Source organism: Anabrus simplex, chromosome 6 (assembly GCF_040414725.1).
Source record: "Anabrus simplex isolate iqAnaSimp1 chromosome 6, ASM4041472v1, whole genome shotgun sequence".
Lineage (NCBI taxonomy): Eukaryota > Metazoa > Arthropoda > Insecta > Orthoptera > Tettigoniidae > Anabrus > Anabrus simplex.
Window position 1 is genome coordinate 214472766 of NC_090270.1, and position 17916 is coordinate 214490681.

Below are 17916 nucleotides of genomic sequence, written 5' to 3' on the forward strand. Positions count from 1 at the left end.
CCCTTTCATCAGATGGCTAGGCAAAGGAAAAACTGCAATGTACCAGAGAAAGCCCTCTTGGTAGATTTCATAGGGAAAAGGTCAGTTGTAAAACCAAGAATCAGATGAGAAGTATACACCAGGATGCATTTTCAGAACTGAAAGACGGCTGTTCCAAAACCAGTAAGAATGGAGAAGTACTGAAGTGGCCAGGTAGAAGTATCATCATTCCTTATAAGATGATTAATGAGTTAATGACATTAGTAAATTTTATGTATTTTTTATAAAGTAATTTATTTCCGACAATTTTTAAAAAATTCAGATTTCACAACCTCTGTATAAAAATACAATATAAGCTAGTAGTACAAAGTATCAAACAGATTTGTTTATTACAAGCAAGAGCACACCAAGACATAGACCATAAAATACTAATGTATGAATAATATGAATAATCCACTTACAAGCAATATCAAGATATAAAAGTATCACATTTCACTGGTATAAAAATATTCAATATTCAGTATTGTACATAGTTAACAGAGGAGAATAATACTATTCCAGTCCTCTTTTGAACAAGCTTAAAATGCCACAGTACCCCAGAAATGGAGCCAATAATTATCATTATAATTCAAGATAATGGCAACTTATATCCATAATATCAGCACCTCACACCACTGTCAATACCGCATACTACCTTAAGGTCAGCAGAACTCAACCAATTTGAAGGGCAAAACAACGATGGCAGGATGCCATTAACGCTGACATAGGATCTCCACCTACAGTGTAATGATGTTTTCGATTGGGGGGGGAAATGGCGTTCCTCACTCCATCAGGAATAATAATAATAATAATAATAATAATAATAATAATAATAATAATAATAATAATAATAATAATAATAATAATAATAATAATAATAATAATAATAATAATAATAATAATAATAATAATAATATCATCATCATCATCATTTAGACTTTCATGGTCCATGTAACTATTCATGATATATATTTTGGGTTTATGCTGTGTAATGAACTATATAAACACTCTCAACACATTTCAAAAGGAACCTTGCCTTTCTTCATCGGGAGAAAACAGAAAAAGGAAACACAACACATCAAAGGTAGCTAAGAGAAAGAAACAAAGAACTTAAAATGGTGCACTAAGATGTAACAGGGACAACGAATGGCAACAGTAAAGCATCATTTTCTGATGGTTCTGATAATAGGTAGCCATGATTAACTGAGTTGTAGCCTGTATCACGGTTGAAATTATCTGGGTGTTTACATATTTCAATTGCCTTCCTGATGATTCTGGGGCAATATTGTTTTATAAGGGCAAGAACATCCACTCCTTGGAACACGAAATCATGACCAGGTGTTAAGGCATGATCAGCAACAGCTGATTTATCAGGTTGGTTGAGTCTTATACACCTGTTATGTTCCTTAATGCGAGTACATATCGTACTCGAAGTCTTCCCAATATAAACCTTGCCACAAGTACAGGGAACTCTGTACATACCAGGTTGTTGCAATTTAGGCAAACTGTCTTTAGATGGTCAGAATAGTTGCCTAATCTTAATTGAGGTTCCAAATAGAGTTCGTACATTGTACCTATGTAAGATACGTCGTCTTATGTATGTAAGGTATGCAAGTAGGTAAGCAGTGTTGAGATTGTTTATATAGTTCATTACACAGCATAAACCCAAAATATACACCATGAATAATAATGTTCCTTTTGCGGGAGAGGGGGGGGGGGGGGGGAGAGGTCATTATTCACACTGAATGTTCATAGAGACTGAACACAATTTGTCTAGATAAATAACTTATGGGAATAATCTTCACACAATTTTGAACTACCCTAATACAGTTCAGCTTTACTCACAATCAGAGAATCAGAATTTTGTATCATGAGGTAATTCAGACAAGATTTATTACCTTTTTAAAGGTGGAAGGGATAAGTACACTCGTTATTGATGTGACTGATTCATTTAGGAGAACTTAACGGGTGAATCTACGTACATGGCATTTGTGGATCTTGAAAAGCTCTTGCTTTGTCGAAGTTGAGTCATCTACAATCTCTACAAAATCAAACTGTAGTGATAAGAATCAAAACACTCAAACAGCTACAATTTGATGCTGTCAGAGACTAGGATATCATCAGTAAGTACTAACTGATAAGAGTTATAAACAAACCATTCCAGGTTAGACAAAATCATTCAACAATTAAAAAAAGAAATCAAGAAAAAGAGCATACCATACAGTTAGCTTATCCACTTTAAGGAGAGCTAGTTGTTTTCTTCTATATGACAAGAAATCTCAAACTGATAAGAGTTATAAACAAACCATTCCAGGTTAGACAAAATCATTCAACAATTAAAAAAAGAAATCAGGAAAAAGAGCATACCGTACAGTTAGCTTATCCACTTTAAGGAGAGCTAGTTGTTTTCTTCTATATGACAAGAAATCTCAGAATCTAGCATTTAGCCACAAATTACAAGTTATGAACATAAATATTTCAAGTTTCTACATGTTTGTATGGACTCAGAGGTGACTCCCTCATCTGAAAAATACAGTTAAAACAACATACATTTGTACTGTACTTTTAATTTCTTTCCGAAGTGTTTTGAGTTATGGTGTTATATTCTTTTGAAACAGTTCACATAATTATTATCAGTGTTCTAAAGATGAAAAAGAGTGCTGACTCTCCCCCAAAATGGCACTGTAAACCACTATTTTCTGAACTCCCTATCCTGAGGGTCATTAATTTATTTATACATAATCTTTTAATTTATTACAAGAATAAATGTAATAACAAATTAAGTTTCTGCAGAAGTGCAATAGGGCTGATGATCTAGATGTTGGGCCCCTTTAAACAACAATCATCAATCAGAAGTGCAATACATTCATATAATACAAGATTTTACTTTTTGTAGATGTACCCCTTTGTCCGGCTCCTTGGCTGAATGGTCAGTACTGAGGTTTTTCGTAGAAGGTCCCAGGTTTGATTCCTGGACGGATCAGGAATTTTCACTGTGTCTAGTGAATTCCTCTGGCTCGGGAACTGGGATTTTTGTGTTCCTCTTAATATGCACCTTTTCATTCACACATAACATACCACACTATCAGTCATCACAGAAACACACAATAGAAAATACATCCCTCCACGGACGATCAGTGTCAGGAAGGTCATCCGGCCATAAAACCAGGCCACGTCTACGAGGGCAACACAAATTGCACCTGTGACTGCAAAAAAGGTGTGCGAGTGGCAGCAGAAGAGGAAATGAAAGTGGATGTATCTCTTGGCATATTACATGAAACCTAGAAAGGTCACATTGTTCTACTGGTAAATCCTGGGTTCGAGGAGCACTCACATACATGCAAACAGAATCAGGAATCGGTTACTTGAAGCAATGTTTATATGACTTCCAAATAATACGACACTGATAGATCCAATCATAGACTCTAGATGGACTACCGCTAGTAGCGATTACTGTCCCTGAAGACCAATTATTATTAAAATCCTTTAAAGAGGATCTATATAAATGGACGTTGGTGAACCCAAGGCATCCCATTAACAAGTGCCTCAGACAGGATTGGTCTGGCTTATCTTAATGCCAGATCAGTCTGATAATGTCTTTCACATCCACCTTCCTCTTTGGTAGCAGTTTTTTTCCAGTTTGAAATTTTTGTACTGTACCAGTAACATTCCTTGGAATGTAGAAACCATGTTAAAAGCTAATGTATATCATGTTTAATGTCTAATAAACAGTTCAGTGATAACCATTTTCAGAAGCTCCTTCAGCTCACACATAGACTGTGATAAAAGAGGCCTTTTAAGAAGGAACAGATTGTGGAAGAAGGCCTTTCAAGATGGAATGTGTTGGAAAAAAATGAAGGTCTTTTACAAGACGGAATGGATAGTTATTTTCAGAACACCTGCACTGGTTGCACCAGTATAATATCCTCTCAATGATCCACCAGCACAAGCCAATTGTAGGCACTGTGTGATTATGAAATCCATGTGTTTATCTACCATACTCTCCAAGAGTCAGATTAGGAAATGAATTGCCAACTGGTGTCATGGTAAATATATAAGGCCTGGCTGAACAGATCAGGCAGCAGGGGTTTTCTGAGCCTAACCTGGTACTATGGTCATCTGACGAGAAGTCGCGTGCATGCGGGATAAGAGGTGTGAAGGGTAAGCATGGCTGCTGCGCATGCACCAAACTCAAGTCTCAAGGTCCAACAAGAAACATTGGTTCCGTCCGTGGTGATTCTAGTGAACTAACGTGCTGCTGTGAAGTTTCAAATTGGTAGTGCAATTGTTCTTTAGTTACACATTTACTGTAGTAGGAAGGAGCTTCCATACAAGACACTTAGAGTATGTTAACACCCTGAAATACAACAGATTTTCAGCCATGGGAGATACTAACCATAAGTTCACAAATATCAACCAAGACATGAAAATTCCCAAAGTTATAGAAAAAGGCATTCTCCTCAATATTATGGAAAATTGTTTTATCAATCTGGAACAGTTTTTTAATCCTAACTTCAATCTAAATGATATTTTAGAGAAATCAAATATTTTATTTGATCTTTTAATTCCTATCTTTAGCAATCATGTCTCAGAAAAAAATAATTCTTTCTTTTATAATCTCTTTAAATTCCCCTCTCAGCAGCAGTCTTTCTTTCCGCATTCTTCAGGCCCACCTTAGACACCTCTTCTCCCCTCCCTCCCCCCTGTTATAATTATTCCTGCAACATTGTCTTTGCCTTGTATACATACATAGTTATCACATAATCTGTTTAATTTTATTTTGGCCGAAAATGGCCACTAAGTGGCTGAAACTAGTCAAATATGTAAAACCAAGACTGATGTAATATTATTTACTTGATATATTGTACTGAAAAGGTAGACCCTCTTGTCAATTTATTTCTTATAACTGCACTTCAATAAGGAATAAAAATGAAATTTATAGCTTATAATTAGTATCTGTTACTCGTGCTGTACCCACAATGTGCCGCGACTTCTCGTGAGATGCAGATAGTAGATTCAATCCTGGCTCAGTTTGGTGGCATTTGAAGGTGCTCAAATGTCAGCCTCTTGTCGGTAGGTTTACCGGAACGTAAAAGACCTCCTGCAGGACAACATTCTGGCACCATGGCACCTCTGAAAACCATAAAAATGTAGTTGGTGGGACATAAAAATACAATATTATTATTATTATTATTATTATTATTATTATTATTATTATTATTATTATTATTATTATTATTAAATATATAGCCTTGAAAGCCTATATGCCTCCAAGTTAAAGATAGATGAATGAATATGATTAGGAGGTCAGATGTTGATAACTGAAAATGATCAATAAAATGCCCATAAATTTATGGGAAAATGCTATAAAATAAGTACAATATCCCTGTTCTATTCACTGCACAGCTTTTGTTTCTACAGAGAAAATGTTCTCTTAATTTACTTGGAAGTGTATATAAATAAAGAAATAACAATTTGCTGGATGTAGTGCTTGCACTTTATCTTCACACTCATTCCAGGTTTCACATGTTTTTGTCGTTTGTACAACTAATCTCCTTTCCATACTCACTTTAATACGGCACAACTGACAACAAAAAACCACGCTCATCTGTTGAAAGTAGGTCTTTTCCAAATTCATTCACTAGCTGAATTAAAAATACACTTTGTGATGGTTTCTCTCTTGGCATTTTTCTTGCACATAACTATTTGGGAGGATAATTCTGTACTGAAGCAGAAAGTTACATAACTGTTGTTCCTAATCCCTTCTCGTTTCCATTTGTTTTTGGCCTTGAGGTACGCGGGGTGAATGATTCGTTGCAGAGGCACGTGCGTTCCTTGTGCTTGAGACACATTAGGAAATAATTTCCTTGTGCTTGAGACATGTTAGGAAATACTTTTGCCTAATTTATCAGAGTTCTGTATTGTGTTCCTGCACATATCTTGGAAACATAGGACTCACTGGTATAAATCCTTTCCTTACACTTTCTTTGTCACCAGGAACTACTGGTCAGTTAGTTTGGCCATGAAAGATATTTAGCAAATTCTACCATTTGCAAGAAAAATTTATTTTTTATGTTGTCATTTGTGTACTTTTCCATTGATGATTGTGGCTGTATGTAAAGTCCTACGATTGTGATATTTGTTGTGAAGACAATAACCATAAATGCAGGCTAGACAATCCAGACCTTCTAACGCCCTTTGCGCACAACGGTGCAAGTGCCATAGATCTAGTGTTTATCAAGGGAAGATCACTAAGCTCTATATCACAAGGTGGACTCTGGTCGTCAGCCAACACTTCGCTCAGGAAGCACATTCCCATTAAGACATACATTGAAATCAAATCAGCAGTAAAGGAAACACAAAATACCAACACGGTACCCACACTGGCAAAAAACATAACTGAAAACAGGACGGAGAACTTACGGAAGGGTGCAGAGGAAGCAATGCACCACCTTAAAACCAACAACCTTGATCTGGCTGTGAAAACCATAGAAGACAGCATTAGGTCAGTCACCGTCCCCTATAAGAAAAGAAATGCGAAGCCATGGTTTGACAAGGAATGCTATGAACTAAGATGTAGAACACTGCAAGCCCTCCATAAAGTGAGACATAGCGGAGAAAGAGAGGACATTAAAGAATACTCAACGAAATGAAAAAAGTACAAACTCACTCTAAAAGATAAAAAACAACACCATCAGGAAGAAGAAGAAGAAGAAGAAGAAGAAGCAGCAGAAGAAGAAGAAGAAGAAGACGAAGAAGAAGAAGAAGAAGAACAATTAATGGAAAAGGCGAACAGAGACCCGTTTGTTGTCTTAAAACGGAACAAAGTCCATCAAACCACGACAATACAAATGGACGTGTGGGAAAACCATTTCAATAACATCCTCAACCTGAAGTGCACCACTCCAACCACAAGTATATCAACACGAACAGGAAGTCAACCAAAGTTGCACCCAATCCCAATAATGACTCATGAGGTGAAACAAGCCATATCAAAAACCAAAGCAGGAAAGCTGCTGGTCCTGATGGGATCTACAATGAACTTATCAAGGCAACCGAAGACATACTCCTAGAAGTGTGGACTGAGTTATTTAACGCGTATCTAGACAGCGCACAAATACCTGAATCTTGGAGGAGGTCCATGATAAAAGTAATCTATAAAGGAAAAGGAAACAACATGGACCCAAACTCATTTAGAGGCATCGCCCTAGAAAAAAATGCCTTCAAGATCTTTATGAGAATAATCATGGACCAATTAGTGAGGGAAGTGGACCATCTCCTCCCTGAACGTCAGTATGGCTTCAGAAAACATTGCTCGACACTGCAGGCAATAACGAACCTAATAACTGAAATAGAACAGGCCTTAAGATTCCCAAACGGAAAATACCATGCAGTATTCATCGAGTACACAAAAGCCTTCGACACCCTGAACAGAAAAGTAGTGATTGAGAAACTAGCACAAATGATTGGAGAAACACACAGCATTACAGTCCTTCTGAAGAACATCCTAGAACACAACATAGTTAACATAAGTGATGGCATTTCTCTTTCCCAAGATATTTACCAGACCAATGGAGTAATGCAGGGTGACCCAATTAGTCCAATACTATTCAACATTGCAACTGCAGATGTATCAAAAATAGTAGGATTCAGTGAAACAGTATCACAACACATATATGCTAACGACATGGTAATTGGGTCATCCAACTTGGAAGACCTTCAGGAATCAGTGAACAAGCTGGAAACATAGGCAGAAGAAAATGATCTGCAGATAAACGAATCTAAGACAGTAATGATGATCTTCAGAAAAGGAGGAAGAGCTGCAACAAAGGACAAAATTAAATTTCAGAACAGAGACCTAAACATAACAAATTCCTTCAAATACCTTGGAATAATCTTACAAACGACAATCAACTCCTACAGAATACACATAAAGGAAAGGGCAACAACAACCATCAAAGCAATATATAGAATTAAAGACCTCAAAAAAATGTCTTTAAAAACAGCAATAGAGTTATTTCATGCTGCAATAACCCCAATTGCCACCTATGGCATCAAAATTATTTGGGAAAAGTTACCTGTGGCTGACCTTAGGGCTCTAGAGAAACTAAAAGCCAGATTTCTAAAGTGAGTATTAGGTGTGCCTACGAACACAAAGTCCAGGTTACTCTACGAACTTTGTAAAGGGCCATTCTATATCAAGGATCTAAGAATCAATCTAGTTCTGCCATTCACAAGACAAAGCACAAAGATAATCGAAGAGAGAAGAATGAAACAAGCCCAAATCGACCTCGAATTCTATACCACCAACGCCATGCTGGAGCGAAAATGGACAGAAGTGTACTACGAACAGCGACATGTAGTTATAAGGATGGCAGTCCATGGCTTCCACCATAAGCTATGTGCGACTAAGCAATTCCATGAGGTGAACAACAAGTGTGTGTGCTCTCTATGTGAGGAAGTCTGTGATCGCTACCACATACTTAAGTACAAAAAAAGAACAAAATCAATCAACGAATACAGTAAGGACAATTAACTATTAAACTCTTTGCACATTTGTGTGCATTTCACTTATTATTTGTGTAAATAAATAAATAAATAAATAAATAAATAAATAAATAAATAAATAAATAAATAAATAATAAATAAATAAATAAATAGCTGATGTTTTCTTGCTGATGCTTGTTGTTTAAAGGGGCCTAACATCGAGGTCATCAGTCCAAAAATAAATAAATAAATAAATAAATAAATAAATAAATAAATAAATAAATAAATAAATAAATAAATAAATAAATAAATAAATAAATAAATAAATAAATTTTAAAATGCTCCAAATTTATAAAAAGCTATACATGGACCTAAAACTGTCTTGAAAGTTGAAATAATGACTGATCATCCCAAATGGGCAAAAAATGCAAAAGAATGCAAAATAAAAACATGTTATTATCCCTTTTTATATCACAGAATGAATTTGTATACTACTGAGCAAGCTAATGCAAAGGCAAAAAAAGATGACATTTAAACAACATTCACCGCCTAATTATGATGAATTTCCAGGATTGAAAAATAGAAGAAGCTAGAAATTGTAGAGAAAGTCTGAATCACTTTCTATTTATTCAGCACACATTTTTCAAGAAGTCAGCCAAAATTTTAGAAATTTAAAAATACCCAATGAAGAATACAGTTAGCTAAAAATTAACAACTTTAAATAAACAGAAATTTAAAAAGATAATTTAGTTAAGTGAAAATTGTAAGGAAAAATACAAACCAATGTTAGGCACCATATAGCTCTCCAGAAGAGGTACTATCTACCCTGTATAACAAGGGACTTATAACAATTTTCTTGGACTACATCCAAAAATATTAAGAATGCCTTCAGCTGTTGGTTGTATATCTCAAAAGAAGCAATGATAAATAACCAATCTACTGTACGTCCAAGCTTAATCTATCTAGCATTCATGCCACAACCTTGTAAGTTGAATGCATCATAATAGCCAAGGCTTTCACGGTCTGTATTGACCTGTATTACATTGGTAATAGAAATGGTCCAGTGCAATTTAAAGCTACAGAAGATAGAAGAAAAAACAAATCCTTGGAAATGCTGAAAACAGTTTTTGGTAAAATGCCAGAAACTTAAACTCTTATTGGTGGGGCGGGGACATTTATGACTAGTTTATCGTAGGCTGTAAGCCTAAGGGCCGCATAAAAACAAGGCACTAAAGAGTTTAGCATTTGAACAACTTCTTGTATCAAAATACTATATTGATGTACCAGCCTATATTTCAACAGGAGTCTGCCGTCCGTATGGCAGACGGCAAAGGAAGCACAGTTTCCAAACCGCATGTGAGTTTGAAGGATAAATGTTTTAAAGTTAAAAACTTCATGATTGTTCTGTATTGAACTGAGGATCACAATACTAAAAAGAAAGTATAGAGGTTCCACCTTTTCAATTCACTGTTATTAAGTTGTACCAATATTAAGTTACAACATTTTAAAAGTGTCAAAACTGGTTCCAAAGTTAACTTGTTGTAACTTAATATTGGTACAACTTAATAACAGTGTATTGAAGTGGTGGAACCTCTATACTTTCTTTTTAGGATAAATGGTTAGCAAAGTAGTCAATGAGATGGTGGCTTCCCTGTTGTCCATAGTTTTAAAAACTGGTAATAGCTTTACAAAGGTTTTATTATAGTAGGTGCCTGGTCATCTGATTTTCTAAAAGCGTTGATGGTGATTCGTCCATAGGATGGGGCTGTAAAACTTTGAGCAGTCCCCTTGGTGTTATTCGACAGGAATATGCTACATGCCTACACCGGGTTTCACCCTGTCCCTCCCTCCTCCTAATAATCATCATTATCATCATCATACCCCATCCAGACCCACAGGTCGCTCATGGACGTCAAATAGAAGGACCTGCACCAGGTAAGCCAATTATGTCCTTAGACACTCCCGTACTAAAAGCCATAAGATAAATAAAATAAGCACTCACGATTACCTTTAAGCAGAAGCAGTTATTCAAAATATGATAATGTTTATTACCTCTAAAAATCAGAAAACTTGCTAACATTAAGAACATTCACACATAACTTGTCACATTACAGGTTATTGGTTCTACTCGGATACTTGCTTTTACACGTTATAATTCTCATGTTAGGTCCGTATTGAAATGTACATAAATACAAAGTATATTACAAGTGTTATTTTAATATCTCATACATACTTTGTATTTACTTGCTTTTAGCCAACCAATCAACTTACTGCTTTCAAATGTTTGAGCACATGGTAAGCAGAAATACGATATCTGGTAGAGCAGTCTCAGTTCTGTTTTACTGTCTGGAGTGGATAGAAATGTTGGGTCAGTTTCTCTTCTTTTAGTGCAGTATTAAAGTAGTGAAATGCATAGTGCAAAGAAAAGTGAGGAAAGAAAACGAGAAACATATTTTGGAAATTCTAAAGAGAGAACCTAAATTAATTTTTCTGTTCACAAAGTGTGTCCAGAGCAAATCTGACGGGTTCAGTATAAAGTTCAACAGGCATCCAATTGAAGACCTGAGATTAGGACACATTGAGATTGCTCTCCTCGACACAATCACAGCTACAAACTTGGAAAAAAGTGACGGTGACATCGACGACACACTATTTCCCCATCGTGAAGCAGAACCAATGAGTAAAATAAATCTTTCTGATCTCTCTTTGTGGCTAAATTTAAATTATGACGATAGTGACTATATCATTCAAAACTTCAAAAGACTGATGTAAAATAACTTGGATTTTTAAAATTCAAAGTGTATTTGCTCAGAGCAAACAAGCTACATGGCAGAAAAGTTGTTTCACTGAAATACATGGCCCGGTTTCTTCAACGAATGTTAAGTGTTAACTCTGCTGTTTAGGAGACTTAACACATAATTTAACAAAATGGTTGTCTCACCAAGAATTGTTAACTCTAACAAATTGTTAATACTTGTGTTAAATTAACCTGGCAGCAGCCCTGTGTTAAACCTCTTAACAACTGCTAAAATTTTAAAATGGAGACATGTAGAAGACGTAAGTTTGAAGCTATACTGCTGTATGAAGACTATTTATAAACTGAAGAAGGCAAAGGACGACCCATACTAAGAAATAACTACTTTCTAGAGTTGTTAGAAGATATATTTCTAATTACCAAAGCCATAATGGACAAGATACTAGACGATATTGAAAATAGGTTAGAGTTTCCAACAGTGAGGACAAATACCATGAGGCAGGATCCACTTCAGAGTACATGGAGGTGATAGAACACTAAAATGCGAACACATACTCAAACTTGTCAGGTCTGCAACCTAATAATTTCCGAAAAAATGTATGAATCTCCCTATTCTAATGCAACACCTATATACTTGAGAGTTGCATTATCGACAAGTGGAGCAGTGGCCGAGTGGTCATCGTACTTGTCTCCGAACCGCGACAACGTGAGTTCGAGTCTCACCATAGACATACTTTTTTTATACACATGAAATCATTGTTTCTGGGAATATGAAGGTAAAATGTAAATAAAATGAATAATCAAATTCCAGTGGAACTTTATTTTCTACCTCAAATTAATATATATATATAGAAAGAGATCCAGCAGTAACGTTTAGGCCTATATTAATTTTAGATAGAAAATAAACTGTACTGCAATTTGCGTAATATTTTTGTTCCAATTTTTATCTTAATGCTCCCTCAATAATTAATTTAATCGTCTTCTTCTTCTCCTTTTTTATCTGTTTACCCTTCAGTGTCCTAGAGCTTTAGACTCTGGGTCGGGGATACAACGGGGGAGGATGACCAGTACCTCGCCCATGCGGCCTCACTTGCTATGCTGAACAGGGGCCTTTCTGGGGATGGGAAGATTGGAAGGAAGAGGGAAGGAAGCGCCCGTGGCCTTAATTTAGGAGGAGAAGTGGAAAACCATGAAAAACCACTTCCAGGATGGCTGAGGTGGGAATCGAACCCACCTCTAATCAGTTGACCTTCCGAGGCTGAGCGGACCCTGTTCCAGCCTTCGTACCTCTTTTCAAATTTTGTGGCAGAGCCGGGAATCGAATCCGGGCCTCCGGGGATGGAAGCTAATCACACTAACCACTACACCACAGAGGCGGACAGGATCTGGCCTCTACTTGTTAGATATTATGCTTGAGACACTTTTCATGTAATTGTAGGCGACTGTGTTCACGAGTGCAAGAAAAAAGTGTGTAGAATCCTGCAAAGAATTCCTGCTGCCACTGCAGCATTAACAAGGCATTGCATTATTTTCCCCGCAATAAAATAATGCTCAAAAACCATTCAAAACACATCAATTATCACATTTTCCTGATGATAAGAATATAAGAATAGGCTGTATCGAATGTTGTGATATAACAGTCTGTTCTTTAATGTTTTAAGCACATTTGCATGATTTTAAATTAAAATAAAATAAAATAAAAACTCGCATTCATCATAACGCTTTTGTTGCCTCTTACTTGACATGTTTACGTCTTATCGATCTCCGCTAATCATAACCTATAATAATGTCAACCATGTGTCTGTGTGACAAAATACTATTTCAACACACCACTAGGAGCGCTTTATGTAAAAAAACAAAAGATGCTCACTGCCAAATGCGTTCAGAAATCTCACTGAAATGTGTTAATTTGTCTTCAACAATTGTTTTGTAACAGATGTTGGAAATGTGTTCGTGAAACAGGGCACTTTTAAACAAAGTGTTAAATTAATAACAATTGTTAGTTAACATTTGTTAAATAAAATTTAACATACAGTTGAAGAAACCGGGCCATAATGGACAGGTTGAAAAAAATGAGTGGATTCTATACTCCGAGAGCAAAGGTAGAATTTTCTGTATTCCTTGCAAACTACCGTATTTCACCATGGTGATCATTCCTTTATACAGGGATTTTGTGACTGGGAAAATGCACTGTGATTAAATGAATACAAGCATAGTAATGAACAACTAGGATGCACAAAGAAATATTTTTATGATACGAAGTACTGTATGATGGACAAAACTGATTTTGCCTTACATCGAAAGTACATATTTTTGCTACTTGTGATAGGAGTGTTTTTTTTTTTTTTTTTTTTTTTTTTTTTGCTAGGGGCTTTACGTCGCACCGACACAGATAGGTCTTATGGCGACGATGGGATAGGAAAGGCCTAGGAGTTGGAAGGAAGCGGCCGTGGCCTTAATTAAGGTATAGCCCCAGCATTTGCCTAGTGTGAAAATGGGAAACCACAGAAAACCATCTTCAGGGCTGCCGATAGTGGGATTCGAACCTACTATCTCCCGGATGCAAGCTCACAGCCGCGTGCCTCTACGCGCACGGCCAACTCGCCCGGTTGATAGGAGTGTGGTTTTTCTTTAGTTATCATACACTGTTTTGTCCCCCCTTTTTTAAAGACTGGTATTATGTATATTATTCCCTTTCCCCAATCTTCTGACACATGTTTCTGTTTCCTTATGCCTTTTAACAATCTGTTCACCCATTGTAGTCCTACAGGTCCAGCAGCCTTTATCATTTCCACATTAATTTCATCAATCCCTGGAGCCTTTCCCATTTTTATTTTATGGACTGCTAGTTCTTATTGTTATATCATCTACTGTTGAGTTATCACAGCGTATCATTATCATCTCCTCTGCACAATTTCTCAGCTTTATCATCTTATCAAAATACTCCTTCCATCCTCTCTTTATTTCTTCTGGATGTGTTATCAACTCTCCACCATCCCCTTTCATCAGCTTTGTATAAACAGAGGTGCCAATTATTATGGATTGTCCGTAATTTTTACGGATTTTGTCCCATGATTACGGCATTACGGTCAAAGGGGAAATTATTACAGCATTAACACACACAAAAAAAATAAGTCTACGTAAGAAGGGAAAAAAAAGAAAAATATACAGTTCTTTCAAGCATTACTGCTCAACCCTCCTCGTTTCACTGCTTGTGAGCTGGGAGTTAAACTTGTTCGATTGTTACTTCCTTTTGCTATTCGTGAACGTTGTGAAATTCACTGTGAATGAAAGGAGCTCTACTCTTCTCTTCTCCAAGTAATGTTGTGTTTACAGTATTAAGTGTACCTGACAGTAACTCACCCACAGGAAGAGTTTCACTGTGAATGAAAGGTGCTCTACTCTTCTCTTCTCCAAGTAATGTTATGTTTACAGTATTAAGTGTACCTGACAGTAACTCACCCACAGGAAGAGTTTCCAGTGTTGTTGGGAAAAATCAGACAAGTCAAGCCTACATTAAACACATCTACATTGGAATCGCTTATTGTTCACAAGATGAAAATGTCACTACAAAGGGAAGGATGCTTCAAGAAAATCTACCCTAAAAATCAGCTGCTGGGTGCGAAACAAGCTACAAGGAATGTTTTTGACTGTCACATCTTGTAAGTGCCTGTGCTGTGACATGAGATACTGAAGTTTGTGTTATTCCTGATTTCAACTCTCTTGTTGCACTAAATCCCATGTTGAATTCTGCTACATCATTACAAACAGGAATTTCAAGTCTCCTCCATGAAATACAAATCTATTTTGGGCACTTCCTCCAGATAACAGAATGCAGAGACTCATTCTGATTTTGAGTAGCACCCTGGATGCATCTGGATAGTAGCTCATCTGATGCCAGCCTTTCATAAACAGGCATAATCTTTACAACTAAAGGTTCTGAAAGCTTTACAGCCATTTTGTCATGGCTCTGTGGGGTTTTACCCACTGTGATACTTGACTGTAAAAGCACCAAGACTCAGAACCTTCAGGACACTTCCTGTGCTGGGGTTTACTGTCAGTTGACATGTAGTGGCATAGAGTGGCATATACTGCTTTCTTCATATCTGCAATATTAGTTACGTTCTGTACCATTGTATTCCTATAATAATTTGTAAATTTTGTTATCGTGGCATTAGTAAGACCTCCTGTACGACAACCAAGTTGTACACCTTTCAACTTCCAAGTCTGTACCACCTGTCGCAAGCCTGTTCCCATTCTCTTTGCTACATGGTTGACACATTCCTCCACTAGAAAGCAGCACAATGCAGTCCGACAGATGTAGGAGGCCTTTTTGAATTATTCCTATGAAATGAAATAAAGAAATCTCCCTGAATACACCACTAATGTGCGCTGATCGTGAGTCGAACGAAAGTGGGTGTTTAAAGGACTGCATGCCAGGCATTTAAAATCTATGCTAGAGCTTTAAAAATGGTGGAATTCAGATAAAAACAGTGCTACCTGATCCGCAGGGTTCAGGAGTGTATTAATATGGAAAAAACTGAAAATCAATATTTTTCATATATTTTGTCAAAATTTCAGTCCCAGTGTCCCTTAAGTGCACAAGTTTCACAAGCTGCTCCATTTACAACAAATGTTCAAAACGGCGTTTCCCTGCCTCAATGCAGGCATGGCATTATCGCACAAAGTTCTTTCGTACCCGTTCAAATATTCGCTGTGTCATTTGAACAGCGTCGCAGGCAGCGAGAATTCTTCCCAAGAGATCCTCTTCAGTTTCGACAGGTGTCAAATACACAAGGCCTTTCACATGACCCCACAAGAAGAAATCAAGTGGGGTGAGATCAGGTGAACGAGCGGGCCACGAAACAGTACCTCCTCTTCCTATCCACTTTGCAGGGAATGTGTAATCCAGGTGTTCACAAACCCTCAGTCCAAAGTGAAGCGTGGCTCCATCACATTGGAACCACATCTGTTGGAATCATAGAATTAAAAGGTAATGAGCTAATTTTGTGTAAACCATTATATAATTTATAAAATATTCTTGTTAGAAAGGGCATTGAGAAGAGAGGAGCATGCTTTGGTTTTGACTCAAATTTTCTGAGAGAGTATGTGAGGTGGCAAGAGGGGGGATATTACTGATAACCCACTTCAAAGGTTGGCACCTCTGTATAAACTCTTTCCTTCCAATTACTTCATACAGCATTCTTTTACTGCCAGCTCCATCCATGTCCATCTTTTATGTAAATTCTCCCAACATTTCATCTTTTCTTCTCTTACCAATTTCTTACATGTCCCTTTATTATCAAAATACTTCCTATTGCTTTCTTCTTTGTTATCTATATTCCATTCTTGCCATGCTTACTTCTTTTCTTTCACTGCTTTTCTCACCTTCTAATTCCACTGTAGTGTCTCCTTTTCCTTCAATCTCATCAGTGTTCTACCACACGCACTCTCTGCCCCACTTACAAATGTCTTTTTAAAAATGGACCATTCATCTTCCACATTTCCTGCTTTAGTATCTGGAATTTGTTATTTCATTCTCTCCAAAAAATCTTCCTGGACTATCTTATCTTTTAATTTCCACACTTTTATTTTATTATCTCTTGTATTCTTTAATTTTTCCATTTTCCCCACTCTTGTTTTTGCAATCACAACTCTATGTTGTCCATCAAATGCTTCTCCTAGTAAAGCTGTTATATCCATCAACTGTCTGCAATTTGTCCTTTCCACCAGAAAGTAATCAATTACTGTTTTATTCTTCAGTCACCCCAACCACATCTTGTAATTTTCCTGCTGTTTTTCTTCCAAAACCATGTTTTTCCCACAATCAAGTCATTCCTCTCACAAAACTCAACTAGTTTCTCTCCTTCTTTATTCCTTTTCCCATATCCATATGATCCATTTACTTCATTTCCTTGTCTTTCCTTACCCACCTGTGCATTTAAGTCTCCTATTATAATCACATCCACATCAGTTATTTAGTAGTACAGAATTTCGCACAATGTGATGGAGTAGTTAATTTTCACAGAACTTTCTTAGAGAGGAGCCGCGTCGATTACACCACAGTACGTGATATCTGTCACATGGCCGACTGCATAGTTCACACAGACACTGTATATCCGGAACGTGGAACTTCTTCATGCTGCACACTCTATGGTGAAACCCATGTACTGCAAGACGGGTAACTATATGTCGAAGCTCGTAGTTCGAGTCCATCCAGTCAGTTGACATCATTGCTTCGGTCGCATAGAAATCGCCCCATATTTCCTTCCGTTTCTCTTGCAGCTCGTGTAATAATTGTTGATAGGCCTCAGTAGATGGCAGATGCAACTGCATGCGAAGTTCTTCCATGTAGTATACCTGCCGAGCCAGAACATACACCAGGCGGGAAGGGGTGAATTTTGAAAGATTCATAGCCTTTTTCAGATACCTTGCTTTGACACTTTCTAATAGTTTCAGGTCTTTCTTCTTCAGGTGGCCCCATATACATTCCAGAGCATACGTCAAGACGGGTGTCACTTTCAGCTTAAATAGGTCCATAGCCGTTTTGAGCGAAAGTTTACTGATATTCTTCAGTTCGCTCATTGCAGCCACTGCAGACGCTACCTTCTCCTTTATATGTATGGAGAAGACATCGCCATGGGTTTGGAATGTCA

The 17916-nt window shown here is 37.0% G+C and overlaps 1 protein-coding gene and 1 long non-coding RNA gene across 2 annotated transcripts in view; one reads left to right on the forward strand and one right to left on the reverse strand.

Annotated features, from left to right (window-relative positions):
* Positions 1-280: 280 nt before the first annotated feature.
* Positions 281-17916, reverse strand: part of LOC136876334 (valacyclovir hydrolase) — a 57669-nt gene continuing 40033 nt past the window's right edge. Inside the window, exon 7 of the transcript XR_011018463.1 lies at positions 281-5151. The gene's annotated coding sequence lies outside the window, so the exon portion shown is untranslated. The remainder of the gene's footprint in view (positions 5152-17916) is intronic.
* Positions 13221-17916, forward strand: part of LOC137501321 (uncharacterized) — a 29708-nt gene continuing 25012 nt past the window's right edge. The window contains exon 1 of the long non-coding RNA XR_011018464.1: positions 13221-13362. This is a non-coding gene — a long non-coding RNA (uncharacterized lncRNA). The remainder of the gene's footprint in view (positions 13363-17916) is intronic.